This window comes from Macaca fascicularis, chromosome 13, assembly GCF_037993035.2.
Source record: "Macaca fascicularis isolate 582-1 chromosome 13, T2T-MFA8v1.1".
NCBI lineage: Eukaryota > Metazoa > Chordata > Mammalia > Primates > Cercopithecidae > Macaca > Macaca fascicularis.
This window is the reverse complement of record NC_088387.1, coordinates 40479481-40495790: the sequence shown is the minus strand read 5'-3', so window position 1 is coordinate 40495790 and position 16310 is coordinate 40479481. Positions and strand designations below refer to the sequence as shown.

Here is a 16310-nt window from a genome sequence, read left to right as displayed (position 1 = left end):
ATCAAATGAGTTACCTCCAGGAGTTTAGCATCTTACAGACTGTGCTAGAGGCTCCTGCCACATGTCTAGCTTTTTAAAAAACTAATGAATTTATTTCTTTACACATAGCTGAAAGTAATGTTACAGTACAGAAGTTATTTACAACTGTGCAGTAATGTGTTGCAAACTAAATTATCTAGAAGGCAGCAAAAGTACATTGTGAAGGTATATAAAACTGTACAGCGTTTATAGATACACTTTGTAGATGATTATTGGCTCTGTAGTGTTTCAAGTTATGTTCTCAGAAAGATAAACAAAATGCCCAAGATTAAAGGAAAAAAGATACAAACCACGTGGATTTGACTCCATTAAAAACATTACGGGGGTCCTGGTTCTGTGTCCCTCTGCCTGGGCAGGTGGCATGGCCAACGCCCTGCTCCGCACCAGGTCCTAAGCCCAGTCGGAGGCCGTTGCAGCTCTGTGGCAACAGGACCATGGCTGGGACTGCACTCCTGCCCCTCTGACCTGGAGGTCACCGTTTGTGAGAGATGATAGACACCTTAATTTTATTTTCTTTAGTTGATCAGAATAGAGCAAAAATTTTTTTAAAAATCCACTCCGTTCTCCACCTCCTGAAATGCCTCTGCAGTTGGTTGGAGAAAAGGGCCCGAAGGTCACCGTTTTCAGACAGAGTTGCCATGTGTGCGCCCGGCACAAGGAGCTTTGCCCCCGCCGTGGCAACTGGTGGACAAGAGACGTGTTTCACCTCCCCAACGTCTGGAGCAGTCTGGAAGAGATGGAGATGTTTTGGCCTAGTGCAGTGTCTCTCGGGGTCTCTACTCACCCGGGTGGACATGGCGCTCCCTCCTTGGCCCCTGGGGCTCAGCAGCAGCCATGCAGCCCTCGCCTGCTTCCTGTGGTCATCCCCCGGTGTCACACCGGCAACAAAATAAAGTCGTCGTTGACGTCGACCATAGGCACGTAGAAGGAGGGCACCTTGTTCACGCACAGGGACTAGTGCCCGACAGGGTCCAAATTCTGCGCTTTCAGCTGCCACTCCATCCTCTGCACGGCATTCAGGGCCACAGCCTCGTGCTGCTGCCGCATGAGGAGGCAGGTCTTCATGCGGTTGTACTTGTCGTCCAAGTCCTGGAGCCAGAAGATGAACTGGTGGGCGTTAAGCCAGTCGCGCACTGACTTGTTCTCATCACCCTGGCTCTCTAGGGGCATGTTTTAAACCTCAGAGTCCAGCAGCATCGTGCCGGTGCTGAATAGCACTGCCTAGTTGGCGACGGTCCTGGCTGCTGGGCAATGAACCTGCAGAATCTCCTGCTCACAGGACACATCAGCTTCTCCTGATCGATGCTGTGCTGCAGACGCAGCTTTCCCCGGACCGCCTCCTGCTGCCTGAACAGCTCCTTCGGGGACTCCGCCAGCGAGGGAGGGGGTGCGATCACCGGGATGTGGAGCTTGCTGAGCGACTTGCTGTCCAGGGGATAGGATCCCGCGTAGGTGACGTATTCGGCGTGCCACTGGGGCGCCTGTGGCGAGCTGCAGCACAGAATCTTGAGCTTCTCCTGGATCTTCTTCCTGGTCTGCAGGAATTCAAAGTAGGGGTTGGCCCTGTTGCTGTGGTAGGGCTCGATGGTGTCCAGCTTGATGGCGTCCACGATGGTGGCTAGCGTCTGCTGGATCACCTCCGGCGTCTGCTGCGTGGACATGTTCAGTTGCTGGGTGGAGCACTGGAAGCAGCATTTGCCGGATGCTGGGCCTGGGCGTAGTCCCAGTCGGAGCCGCGGGCCTGGGACACACTCCTTGGAGTGAGGTGTGCTATACTTACTCTGATTCACGAGCATCTGCAAGTTCCTGGTCATGTGCTGAGGGTTCTCCCCCACTCTGGGAACTTTCGGGGCTTCAGCCGTGAGTTTTGGTTCTGGTTCTGTGGCTTCTCGGTGGATGCTGCACGGAGGGCCTTCGGCTGGGGCGGCAGGACTGGAGGCCTCAGTGTTGTCCTGGGGGCCAGCACTGTCCGCAGCCTGGGCTTGAGCCACAGTGTCCATGGAGAGTGGGGGGCGTTAGGGGCACAAAGAGATGCGGCGGGGGGGGTGGGGGGGCTTCAGCCTTGGCCCCCTGGTCTCCGCTCCCCAGTGGGCACTGTTCAGGGGGAACGGGCGTGGGCTCCAGGCTGGAGTCCAGATCCCCAGAGGCCCTCTCTTCTGGCGCTGCCTCTGCCTCTGTAGCTTCTAGAGCCACGGCCAGCTTTGACTCCTCTGTGGGGAGCTGGGTGGAGGCCTGGTCGGGAGGCAGTGCTGGCTGCTCCTCAGCCACTAAGGCGGAAAGATCCCTACCGTTTACGACCACGGGGCCCCTGGAGAGATCTTTTCTGAAGGAGCAAGACTTTCTTATACGGGTTCTGTTTCAACATCTGGGACATCTTTAGTCTGCAAGGGAAGCTCCGGCAGTGAGAAGGACCACAGGTCCTGGTCGTCTTCGGGGCTGGCGAAGGCGTCTGCCCAGGGCACCAGATCCACCTGGCCGAGGGTAGACAGGCTGTGGCTGTTGTCCAGGAAGCTATTTTCCAGGGGTTCCAGAGCCTCCACCTGAGCCACAGCCTCAGGAGCCACGTCCAGCGAAGCTTCCGGAAGTGACTTGTAGTTGCTGAAGAAGGACTCCAGCCCGGAGGGAGGGGCGTAAGGAGCCGCCTCTGAGGTAGAGATGGAGGCGGGGATGGCTTCTGCCCAGTCTTTGATGTCCTCCAGTCCTGGCTCAGCGATGGGCAGAGTGTTTCAGGAGAGAGGCGGAAGTGGGGCGGGTATGGCACCTCTGAGGTGCTGAAGGGCCCTGGGGCTGCAAAGTGGAGGGAGTCCGCAGAGCAGAAATATTTCGGGGACTCAGGGAATCTTTGTGGAGACTTCAGCAGGAGGTCTGAGCCCACAGGCCAGCTGACAGGGTTTTCAGAGGCGCTCCCGATCAGACTAGAAGCAAGGGCCTGCTCGGCGGGGTGGGTCCACTCGACAGGCTCCTCTGTAATGATGGTGCTGACCCTCGTCCAGTGGCTCCAGGTAACTGGGCTCTGGGGGGATGATGGGAGTCATAGCCTGCTGGTCCTCGGTGACGTCCAGGTGCGGGGGAATGGCCCCTTCGAGGGAAGGAACCAGCAGCTTATCTCTGGGGGAAGGGGAAGATTTTGCTTGTAAACTTGAGAAGACGCCCTCTGTAGATGGGGTGACAGTGACAATGGCAGAGCATCGACTTTGGGCGATGGGAGGTCATAGTCTGTGGAATATTACCCTGAGGCCCTCTGTAGATGGGGTGACAGTGACAATGGCAGAGCGTCGACTTTGGGCGATGGGAGGTCATAGTCTGTGGAATATTACCCTGAGGACAAGCAAGCAAATTTCTCCGTGGGAACCGGGGGCAGGGGCGCCCTGTCTTCCATCTGGTGCGGCAGGGGGGAGTCGTAGCTGTAGGCGGCAGGAACACTCTGCTGCCTGAAGAGCTTGTCTTCCACGCTGAATTCATCCTAGGGAGTCCTCCTAATATTGACAGAAACCGACCGGTAAATGTTTGTGGAGAGAGGTTTGGCAGAAGCCTGGCTGGCGTCTTCCGAAAGCCCACTTGATGCCACGGAGAACCTGTCAAAAAAGGAGGGGGACAGGTGCTGGAAGGGTCAGTGGGCACAGACGTGGAATGCTGGGAGTCGGCGCAGTCGAACACAAGGTCCGTGTAGTCATCGGCGCTGCAGGAGGGGGTCCTGGGCGTGTGCACCACCTCCTCCTAGCTGGGTCAGGACAGCACCGACATAGGGGTGGGCACGCCAGTAGGTCGGCTCTGGCCAGGCCTGGAAGACGCAGGCAGGACCTCTTTCATGTGAGGCCCTGCGAGCCAGTCTTTGGAGTCTGCACCTGATCCCGGGTGTAGCTTATTTTTGGCAGCAGGTGGAATAGGAGTCGACTCCTTAAGACTTTTATTTTTAAACGGAGGGTCCAGCCCAGGCAGTTTCTTGGCGGGAATGTCCAGACCCTTCTTCCACCCGTCCTCTGCCGGCTTCGCCCTCTCCTTGAGGTTGGGATCTCCGGACTGGTACCTCAGCTTCTCCATCTGCTTCATCCTCTCCTTATGCCCCTTGTGGCACTCCTCCATCTCCAGGTCCTTCTGGGAGAACATCCTCTCAAAGCTGGTCATCATCAGGTCGACCTCCCCAGGAGTTTCTCCCTGGGCCTGGCATCTTTCTTGCCTGGGTCTTTGAACTGCGATACCTTATCATCCCCCGTTGCTCATCTTCATAGAGTTGTCCTTTTCTTTCTCTGCACTGTCCTTGAATTTCTCCTTCAGTTTGGCCTCCCTGAGACTTGGGTCCTCCTCCCTGGACTTGCCTTTGAGCAGGCGGGGAGGGCTGTCCATTTCCCTGGCAGTGGGCTTCTCCTCGGTCCCTGTGATGCCTCAGAAACCAGTCTGCATGCCTGTTCAGGTGCCTCTTCTTCTCCTCTGTCAGTTTTTCCCTATGTTTCTGTCTTACTCTTCTCTTTTAGGATGTTGATGGTACTACATCCATAAGGCTTTAGTTCCTTTTCTATTTTCTTGGAAGGTTCTCTCTCCTAATCACTTTTATCTTTCTTTCTGGTAGAAAATAATTCAATGGTTTTATCGAGCTCATCTTCTATGTCAGCTTTCATGTAAGAAACTCCATAAGCAACCACCTCAGAAAGTCCTTTTCATATTGGCCAGAGTCCTTCCAAGCCCTCCTTGTAATCTCTGCCCTTCTCTTTCTTCTCAGCCTTTTCTTTCTTAGCTCGCTCTCTCAGTAGTGGCTCTTCTTATATGAGGATGAGGATGAGTAGTGTCTGTGCCTCTCCTTCTCTTTCAGCTTCTCTGGGAGGCAGGTGCTCTCCCTGGCCTCCTCCTATGCAGGTGGCTGCTTGAGACAGACCTCCAGGAAGGCAGTCAGCCCTGGCTCCTGCTCTCAGTCCATGAAGCTGTCAGAGGAGACCTCACTGATTTTATCATTGGAGTCTTCTCTGTACTCATGGAGAACTTCTTCTTCTAACTTTTCAATCAGGCTTTTTTCTGTGTCCGTACTTCTCAAGGACGTCCTCTCCTTGGAATGTTCTTTATCCGACTTCTCTTTGTGTTTGCCTTTAGCCTTGTCTTCAACAGAGTGTTTCTTTTCAGCCTTCTCAGGGAGCTTCTGTTTATTTTTCTTATCTTGCGTGAAATCCACTGAAGCTCTTTCCTTGCTGTCCTTATACTTTTCTGGTACTTTGTCCTTCTCCTTGTGCTTTTCAAGGACTTTCTCTTTTTTGTCTCTCACCCCGTCGGCAGCCCCTCTGTCCTTTCTCTTGGCTTTGGGGTTCTTGTCCTTTTGCCTCTCAGGGTGCTGCTCCTCAGAAGAGGACTTCCTGTGTCTGTCAGAGGCCTGGGCCTCCTGCCCTTCCTCCTTCTCCTGGAGGCCATCCACCCTCTGCAAGTGGCTGACCTCTCTGATCTTGAACCCACTCCCTGTGTAGTCGTCTTTGTCATCCACACTCTCTTCTGTGAATACGTCTGCGATGTACCAGCTTTTCTCCTTGCCTTTCTTGTCATTTTTGTTTTGTTTTGTTTTTTCAGAGAAGTCTTCTGAGGTAATCCCAGGGAAAGTCTTCTCCTTTTTCTCTTTCCCTTGGTCAAGAAACGCTTTCCTTTCTTTGTCTTTGCCATGTGTGTCTTTATGTTTTTTCCTTGGTATCTTGGTATTTTTTTCTCTTTAAACATTTATCAAATTCTTTGTCCTTCTGACATTTTTCGAGGATAGATTTCTTACTTTTGTCCTTGTTACTGGACTTTTGTTTGTATTTTTCTGGTTTTGTTTTCTCCTTCCTTTCCTTATCAAGGCTGTGCTTCTTCTCTCACGCTGGGTGGTGTCGTTCCCACGGCTTCAGGCCCTTCCCAAAGTCGCAGTCAGACTTTTCCTTGAAGACCATCTGGCAACCACACTCCTTCAGCTCTTCCCGGTGTGCGGTGTGCCTCCTCTGACTTGGCCCTGCTGTCCCTGTGCTCCTTGGAGCTCTGGAGGGTGTCCTTTCTGTCCCGCCCGGCCTCTGCGGACTTTCTTTCCTCTTCTTGTGGTTTTCCGAAAGGTAACCGGGGACACTTGACGCTTTTCAGTCTGGCCTTTTCTCAAAGAGTTTTTATCCAAATAGTCCCTGTCCTTTCGGAAGACGGGATCTCTGTAGTCTTGTTTCTTCCGGGCCCTGCTGTCCTTGCTTACTCTCCTGGCTGTTCTCTTTCACTGTTTCCACGATCAACTTGGCCACAGAGTCATTCTTCAATCCATGTAGTCTGTCACTGCAGAGTCCTAGCTGTCCCCCACTTTGAAATCAAAGGATGAATTGGACAAGTCAAAAAACCACCAATTTTGCTGATCGCCAGAAAGGCTAAATTTGGTGTCTTCATTCTCCAGAAACTGATTTTTATTAAAATATTCATCAAAAGCAGAATCTTCCCTATAAACTTTTTCTTGAGTTTTCTTTATCTTCTTTAAAAGTCTCCTTCTCTTTTGAAATGTTGTCCTTTTTTTTTTTTTTTTTTTTTTTTCCAGACAGAGTCTCACTCTGTCACCCAGGCTGGAGTGCAGTGGCACAATCTCGGTTCACTGCAAGCTCCACCTACAGGGTTCACGCCATTCTCCTGCCTCAGCCTCCCAAGTAGCTGGGACTACAGGCGCCCGCTACCACGCCCACCTATTTTTTTTTTTTTTTTTTTGTATTTTTAAGTAGAGACAGGGTTTCACCGTGTTAGCCAGGATGGTCTCTATCTCCTGACCTCATGATCCGCCCACCTCGGCCTCCCAAAGTGCTGGGATTACAGGCGTGAGTCACTGCTCCCGGCCTGTCCTCTTTTAAATCATTCTTTTTCTCTAATTTTTAGGGCTGGTGTTTTGATTTCTTCTTTCTCTACTCTTTATACAGTCTCAGTTTTTCTTCTTTTGAAGACTTTTCATTCAGAGATTTCTCCTTTTCTGTTTTATTCCAACAGTCTTTCTCTTCTTGGAAAGATCTGCTGATGTCTTTGTTCATGTCTTTGATTCTCTTCAGTGATTTTTCATCTTTGGAGACCTTATGATCTCATCTTTACGGAGCCATTCTTTCTCTTCTGATTTCATTTTGCTAAGTTTCTCTTCTTTTTTAAAGTGGTCTCGATCATGCTTTAACACTTTTATTTTCAGTAGAAATATCATTCTCTAAAAGTATAGCCTTATCTGACTTTTGCTTGTAGTCATCTTATTCATATGTAAAACTTTTCAGTTTCATCTCTTGGCTGATAGAACACTGTCCCTTCTCCTTGTTTTTGTGTTTTTGTTTTGTTTTATGTTTTTTGACCGCTTTCCCCTTCTTGTCCATCTTGAGGAGGGTGCCTCTGTGCTGGAGAGGAAGGGGCTTCTCTTCTCCGACAGGGAGCCCTGCAGCCTACCCAGCTTCCTGTGCTCCTGCTTCTTCCTCACTGGCTTCAGCAATTCCACACTGGAGCCCTCAGAGGAGTAATCAGACTCGCTTGTCAGTCTCTTCCATGTGGAGTCTGATAAAGAACTGATCTCTGGCCAAGCCAGGAGAGAAATGGTTTTCCAGTTGTCTGTCTGCCAGTGCTTGGTGTGCTGGTCTGTGTGGTTGGGGTTCTGCTTCTGGGTGGCAGAGCCCCCTTGAGATGAGGTGGAGGAAGCGGACAGGGAGATGAACAGGGAGGGGTCCTTCAGTACTAGCGGGGACCCCTTGAGGCAGCTGGAGCTCCCCACGGAGTCCCTGTCACCCTCCCCACTCTCTGAGGACTCACTTTCCAACTCTGAGGAGCAGAACTTGTCAATCCATTTTCCAAAGCGAACCTCTCTGCCTTTTGTTTCTTTCCTTCACTTCTTTTTCATTTTATTTTATTTGTCCTTCTGCTGCTTGGCATTAGAAGCCTCTTGTGTCTTACTACCAGGCAATATCGTATGTGCCGAGAGTCTCAGCTTCTCTCCTGTCCCCATGGTGACACTCACATCCTCCTTGTCTGATGTGTCTGACAGGATATGATGGGATTCTTTCTTTTGTGCAATAGTGTTATTTTCAGTGTAACTTTTAACCTCCATTTTGGGTGTAGAGGTAAAACTATTGGATTTCGTTTCGTTTCTTTTCTGTAATATTTTTTCAACAGATGCACCTTTCTCTTCTATTTCAGAGACTATTCTTTTTCTTTCTCTTCTATTTCAGAGACTATTTCTTTCTCTTCTATTCAGAGCACCTTTCTCTTCTATTTCAGTGACTCATAGATATATGGTAAAAAATAAAAAATAGTGTCTTAGATGGCTTCTTCTACTCTTTCAACAACCTTCTTTCTAATTATGGCTACTTACCACTTCTCTGCTTTCATGAATATCTAACTTGTGTTCAATAACCACAAAGTATCAATATCAGCTAATACCTATTCTACATCTTGCAAATAAATAGTGGGATTTTATATGCTACTTTAGGCCAGTGTGAAAAGAATCTTACATGTTTCACTTATATTATTAAGTTCTAATCACTTTTTAACTTAACCGTTTCCCTAAAGAAAATACAAGCTTCAAGATAGCACCACCAACAAAAAGTCAATTTTGTATGTCAACATTCTTGTAATAGAGTGAATTACTGTTTCCAATTCATCAGTTCCATGTAGTAGTTATTTATATACTCATCTTCATACCATTGTCATGGCTTCCTTTACCTCCATTGACTTGGTGCTTGGCCATAATCACTTGTTTTGATGAACATAATGCTAATGGACAAGATATGAGTGAACACTTGAAATGAGCATGTATGATTGACTTTGTGCTCTTCTCTTCCATCTTTTTCCATTGGCAGTGTCAGCTTGCACTTCCTCTGATCCAAGGATAATGAGTAACACTTAGAGCAGACCTAGAACAACCTCAGAGACTGGGGCCAAACACAGCTGAGCCTAGCCTAGATGGCCAAACCTGAGATGATGTGAAGACATCTATGATACAGATATAAATGCTTATTTTTGTATACCACTGAGATTTTCTTGTGGTTTATTTTGTAGCATTATGTTTAACTCTCTATATTTATTACAGTGTTTACAATGTAGTAGGTATCTCAACATTTGTTTAAAATGAACAGAATGACCATTATTTAAATCAACCCGTTAAACAGACAGACACATTTGGGTAGATGATACTGCACTCAATAATCCTAAACAAGATGGGAGTTTTTAAGAAAACCCATATGTATAGATCAGAGTATGTCCCCATCACATGGCCAAATACTGACTAAAGTTGTTAAATGAAGAAGATGATGTATCACCTAGTACTCTGGATAAAAAAATCTGGTTGGAGTGATAGAACTGAGATGGTGAAACAAATGGTAGCGTTAAGAGTGAATGTGTTTCAGTTTATTAGATGTTCAGCAGAGCTCCAGAGTAGATGGAGATCACTGCAGACCAGAAAAGGAGTTTTAGAAGAGGGGAACCTAGAGCAGCACTTCTAAAAACTTGTAGGATTTAGGGAGGAGGGGGAAGAAAGGGTCATTCTAGACAGAGAGAGGAACACATAGAAAACTGTGTAGGCAGTTGAGAATGGCCTGTGTTGGTGGGAAAGAGTATATACTGGACAGCGGGTCCAAATCAAAATGAGAGAAAGTAGCATAATTTGAGTAGGATCAAATACTGGGTGACAGTGAATGCAAACTAAGAGTCTGAAAATGGTCCATATGGAATCAGAAAAACACTGACAATTCTTGGGCCAGAAAATAATATAGTAAAAGAAAAATTTCTCTGGCAGAAGTATTTAGAGTTCTTTGAAGAAGGAGAAAATAAAGGTAATAGAATCACAGTGCTAGGTAGTGTACTTATGCAAACCTTAGCCTCATAACCTGAGATTTCTTTTTATACCACAGGCAAAAACATTAGTATTCTCCAAAGTTATCATTTTCTCTATTATGTAAATTTGGAAGTGCGTTTAAAAAGTTCAGCAGCGGGTTGTTGAGTGGTTAGGAAAGAACAATACTTGGGTACATCTGGACTTTGAGCCGGATTCTTTTCTCTGAACTATGTTCATTATCTGAGACACTGATTGTAAAGACCACATTACCCAATGTATGTGCAAAAGAAAAAGTTAATTAAAGCTATTCTTGAGGAGTTAGAAGAAAAGGATTTTATTACCATGAGGCAGAATTTTTCCTCAGCTGAGCTTCTGGAAATCACAACCCAAGTCTTAAATCTTACAATGTTACTCAAGCTCGGTAACATTAAAGTGATATCATTGTTGCTAGGAAATTAGAGGTCTTCAAATTGCTGAAAGAGATACAGAACGAGAGTTGAATTAATTAGCTCATATTTAGGGTGTGTGTGTGTGTGTGTGTGTGTGTGTGTGTGTGTGTGTGTGTGTGTCTTCATAAATACTATGTAAACATGTTAGAATTTGATTTTGGGGCATTTTCCAACCTGTTACTAACACCTATCTCTATATATTCATTATATACCTGGTAAGATGCCTCTGTTACTTTCAATTTCAAATGTATTTTTATAACATTATGGACTTTTAGAGCTGAACGAGATTTTATAGAAATCACATCCCATCTTGTCACTGTCAGAAGTGGAATCAGTTGTCTTAGTGGTGACTGCAGTGGTGGAGGTAGGCTGGAGAGCTTTTATTTTAGTGTTTCTTATTAACGATGCCACTGTTCATCAATCACTTAAAGGCTTAAAGTCTTACAATCATCCCTGACTTCTCCCTTCTCTCATTCTCACCTGGTATTGATTCTGATACTGAAATGCCCCTTATTTCTGACTCCTCCTTTAAACTCCATTTGAAACACTTTACTTTAAACCTCCATTATCTCTAACATAGAAAATTTCAGTAACTTCATAATTTATTTGTGTGTCTTTTTTTTATTGTTTTTGTCCTTCTTACACATTGTTCTTTCTGAAAGAAAGGGTTGATTATACAATTCCTGATTTAAAAATAATAATAATAGATTCTATATCTCATTACTTGCCAAATAAAATTCAAGGTCTTTATGTTACGCAACAGCACATTATGATATGATCCCAAAACACAACTTCAATCTTATGCCTAATATATATGGCCAACTATGAGCCAGATACTGCTTATTACTGGACAAATGTGTCTCATGTTTTCCAACCCATATAAGAACTTACTGCATCAGAACCAATATTTTTGATGCCGACTCTCAACAACAAAAACAGTCTGATTTATATTTAAATTATTCTGAGAAAAAATTATATATTTTTTGTGTCTATATACATACACACACGTGTGTATTTGTAATCTGATTTGGAAAGATTGTCATCATAAATGGCTATAATTTATAACATTTTGAATTTTAATTTGTATGGAATGCCTCAAATTTTTTAAAAAGTTAATTAGTTATTATACCATCCTAAATATTACTCTTTTCTATTTTTTTTTTGCTTTAATGCATTAATTGGCTTTTTATACTGATTTCGATAGGGAATCACAATGTTTTCTCAAATTGCAATCAATATTCTCATGTCTGTATTATATCACAAGTGTTTTTCCTTTAAGAACCAAATGTATTTTCATAAACTACTTTCTATTTATCAAATAATCTCATAGAGTTTTCCACCTTTTACTTGTCAGCTCTTGCTCACATATGGCAAGTAGTCCATTGTCACGGTTAAGAGTTTGGGCTCTGCAGGCAGATTACCTCCACTGTAAACATGTCTCTCTCGCTTAGTAGTTTCATGAGCGTAAGAAAACTATATAACCTTTGGGTGCCTCAGTTTTCTCATGTAAAAATAAGGATAATAATATTCCATATGTTGTTTATGAAGATTAATACTATACATATACGAGCCTCTGAAGAGCATCTGACTCATAGCTATCACTCAGTAAGTATGAGCTGTTGTTATCCACAATTAACTGCCCTAAAACCTAAAGCTCAAATGTCCCCTTGAGCTATTTTATTCTCAAGTTATATTTGAACTTCCAACAATGACACAGAAACTTTCTAAAAACATTTTGTGTTATGTTTTAATGAATGGACTGAAATTTACCAGCAAAAAAAATAATATCCTACTATATTACTAATAGTAGATAAAGAAGATAGATGTTATAAGAATAAAATGATTACTTTGAATACTTGAAAGTGAAAGTTAATGCCTCTAGAAAGAAACCAGCTTCTTTTTATTTTCTCAACTTTTATTTTAAATACAGAGAGGGGTACATGTGCAGGTTTGTTACATGGGTAAATTGCGTTTCGCTGGGGTTTGTTGTATAAATGATTTCATCACCCACATAGTGAGCATAGTATCTAGTAGGTGTTGTTTTTGACCTTCATCCTCCTCCCACTCTTCCCCCTCAAGTAGGCCCTGGTGTCTATTGTTCCCTTCTTTGTGTTCATGTGTGCTCAATATTTAGCTACCACGTGTAAGTGAGAACACGAGGTATTTGGTACCTACATTAATTCTCTTAGAATAATGGCTTCCAGCTGCATCCATGTTGCTGCAAAAGACATAATTTCAGTTTTTTATGGCTGTATATTATTCCATGACAGAAACAACCTTCTTAATATTAGAGTCTGCTCAAGAATTTTGACCTCATAATTATCATGGTTCTACCACCTAACAGGGATTTTGAATGATTTCAAGAGAAAATAAGAGGCATGGACAAATTAGATGCATTGATATTGTCTTTATATCTGTCAGCTTTGTACTTGATACTGGAGATTAGCCCTCTGTAGTGTAGACATACCCTTCCCAGGCTGTTCTAGGAGACAGAAAAAAGAAGGTGTCTTTACATAGCTGATTTCAGTGTTTCTTAAAAGTCACCATGCATCAGAATCACTGGGGTGGGAGTAGGGGGTTGCTTATTAAAATAGTGATAGTGGAAGGATTCATGATGGCCAAATAGGAACAGCTCTGGTCTGCAGCTCCCAGAGAGATCAACACAGAAGGCAGGTGATGTCTGCATTTCCAACTGAGGTACCCGGTTCATCTCATTGGGACTGGTTGGACAGTGGGAGGGCGAGCGGAAGCAGGGCAGGGTCCCCTCACCTGGGAAGTGCAAAAGGTTGGGGAATTTTCTCCCCTACCCAAGGGAAGGGAAGCGGTGAGGGTCTGAGCCTGAGGAACTCCAGCACAGATACTCCACTTGTCCCACAGTCTTCCCAACCCGCAAACCAGGAGATCCCCTCTGGTGCCTACCCCACCAGGGTCCTGCGTTTCAAACACAAAACTGGGCGGCCAATTGGGCAGACACCAAATTAGCTGCAGGAACTCTTTTTTTTTTTCCATACCCCAGTGGCGCATGGAACACCAGTGAGACAGAACCTTTCACTCCCTTGGAAAGGGGTGCCGAAGCCAGGAGCCAGGGAGCCAAGTGGTCTAGCATGGCAGGTCCCTCCCACACAGAGTCCAGGAAACTAAGATTCACTGGCTTGAAATTCTTGCTGCCAGCAAGGTAGGAATCTGAGATCCACCTGGGACATTCGAGCTTGGTTGGGGGAGGGGCGTCTGCCATTTCTGAGACTTGAGTAGGCAGTTTACAGTCACAGTGTAAACAAAGCCAGTGGGAAGTTCGAACTGGGTGGAACCCACTGCAGTTTAGCAAGGTTGCTGTGGCCAGACTGCCAGATTTCTCCTCTCTGGACAGGGTATCTCTGTAAAAAAGGCAGCAGCCCCAGTCAGGGGCTTATAGCAGACTTAAACGTCCCTGCCTGACCGCTCTGAAGAGAGCAACAGACCTCTCAGCACAGCCTTCCAGCTCTTCTGAGGGTCAGACTGCCTCCCCAAGTGGGTCCCTGACCCCAGTGTGTACTGACTGGGAGGCACCTCTCAGTAGGGGTCAGCAGACACCTAATACAGGAGAGCTTCGGCTGGCACCTGGCAGGTGCCCTTCTGAGACGAAGCTTCCAGAGGAAAGAACAGGCAGCAATCTTTGCTGCTCTGCAGCCTCCGCTGGTGATACCCAAGCGAATAGGGTCGGGAGTGGACCTCCAGCAAACTCCAGCAGACCTGCAGCAGAGGTGCCTCACTGTTAGAAGGAAAAGAAACAAACAAACAGAAAGGATTAGCACATCCACCAAAAGACCCCATCCGAAGGTCACCAACATCAAAAACTAAAGGCAGAGAAATCCACAAAGATGGGGAAAAACCAGTGCAAAAAGGCTAAAAATTCCAAAAACCAGAATGCCTCTTCTCCTCAAAGGATCACAACTCCTCGTCAGCAAGGGAACAAAACTGGATGGATAATGAATTTGACGAACTGACAGAAGTAGACTTCAGAAGGTGGGTAATAACAAACTCCTCCTAGCTATAGGAGCGTGTTCTAACCCAATGCAAGGGAGCTAAGAACGTTGAAAAAAGGTTAGTCAAATTGCTAACTAGAATAACCAATGAAGAGAAGAACATAAATATCCTGATGGAGTAGGAAAACACAGCAGGAGAACTTCATGAAGAATACATAAGTATCAATAGCCAAATCGATCAAACAGAAGAAAGGATATCAGTGATTGAAGATCAACTTAGTGAAATAAAGAGAGAAGACAAGATTAGAGAAAAAATAATAAAAAGGAATGAACAAAAACTCCAAGAAATATGGGACTATGTGAAAAGACCAAATCTATGTTTGATTGGTGTACCTAAAATTGACAGGGAGAATGGAACCAAGTTGGAAAACAATCTTCAGGATATTATCCAGGAGAACTTCCCCAACCTAGCAAGGCAGACCAACATTCAAATTCAGGAAATACAGAGAACAGCACAAAGATACTCCTTAAGAAGAGCAACCCTAAGACACATAATCATCAGATTCACCAAGGTTGAAATGAAGGAAAAAATGTTAAGGGCAGCAAGAGAGAAAGGTTGAGTTACCCACAAAGGGAAGCCCATCAGACTGACAGTGGATCTCTTGGCAGAAACCCCACAAACCAGAAGAGAATGGGGGCCAATATTTAACATTCTCAAAGAAAAGAGTTTTCAATCCAGAATTTCATATTCAGCCAAACTAAGCTTCATAAGCAAAGGAGAAATAAAATCCTTTACAGACAAGCAAATGATGAGGGATTTTTGTCACCACCAGACCTGCCTTACAAGAGCTCCTGAGGGAAGCACTAAACATGGAAAGGAACAACAGGTACCAGTCTCTGCAAAAACATTCCAAATTTTAAAGAACATTGACACTATGAAGAAACTGCATTAACTAATGGGCAAAGAAACCAGCTAGCATCATAATGATAGGATCAAATTCACACATAACAATATTAACCTTAAATGTAAATGGGCTAAATGCCTCAATTAAAAGACACAGACTGGCAAATTGGATAGAGTCAAGACCCATCAGTGTGCTGTATTCAAGAGAACCAGCTCATATGCAGAGACACACATAGGTTCAAAATAAAGTGATGGAGGAAGATCTACCAAGCAAATGGAAAGCCAAAAACAAAAACAAAAACAAAAACAAAAAACAAAAACAAAACAGGAGTTGCAATCCTAGCCTCTTATAAAACAGACTTTAAACCAACAAAGATAAAAAGAGACAAAGAAGGCTATTACGTGATGGTACAGGGATCAATTCAACAAGAAGAGCTTACTATCCTAAATATATATGCACCCAATACAGAGCACCTAGCTTCATAAAGCAAGTCCTTAGAGACCTGCAAAGAGACTTAGACTCCCGCAGAATAATAATGGGAGACTTTAACACCCCACTGTCAATATTAGATCAATAAGACAGAAGGTTAACAAGGATATCCAGGAATTGAACTCGGCTATGCACCAAGCAGACCTAATAGACATCTATAGAACTCTCCACCCCAAATCAAGGGAATATATAGTCTTCTCAGCACCACATCACACTTATTCTGAAACTGACCACATAATTGGAAGTAAAGCACTCCTCAGCAAATGTAAAAGAACAGAAATCATAACAAACTGTCTCTCAGATGACAGTGCAATCAAATTAGAACTCAGGATTAAGAAACTCACTCAAAACCACACAACTACATGGAACTGAACAGCCTGCTTCTGAATGACTACTGAGTACATAATGAAATGAAGGCAGAAATAAAGATGTTATTTGAAACCAATGAGAACAAAGAAACAACATACCAGAATCTCTGGAACACATTTAAAGCAGTGTTTAGAGGGAAATTTATAGCACTAAATGCCCATGAGAGAACAAGAAAGATCTAAAATCGACACCCTAACATCACAATTAAAAGAACTAGAGAAGCAAGAGCACATATATTCAACATCTAGCAGAAGACAAGAAATAACTAAGATCAGAGCAGAATTGAAAGAGATAGAGACATAAAAAACCCTTCAAAAAATCAATAAATCCA

The 16310-nt window shown here is 44.7% G+C and overlaps 1 pseudogene; it reads right to left on the bottom strand.

Annotated features, from left to right (window-relative positions):
* Positions 1-912: 912 nt before the first annotated feature.
* The window catches only part of LOC102144684 (ankyrin repeat domain-containing protein 11-like), a 99608-nt pseudogene continuing 84210 nt past the window's right edge, over positions 913-16310 (bottom strand).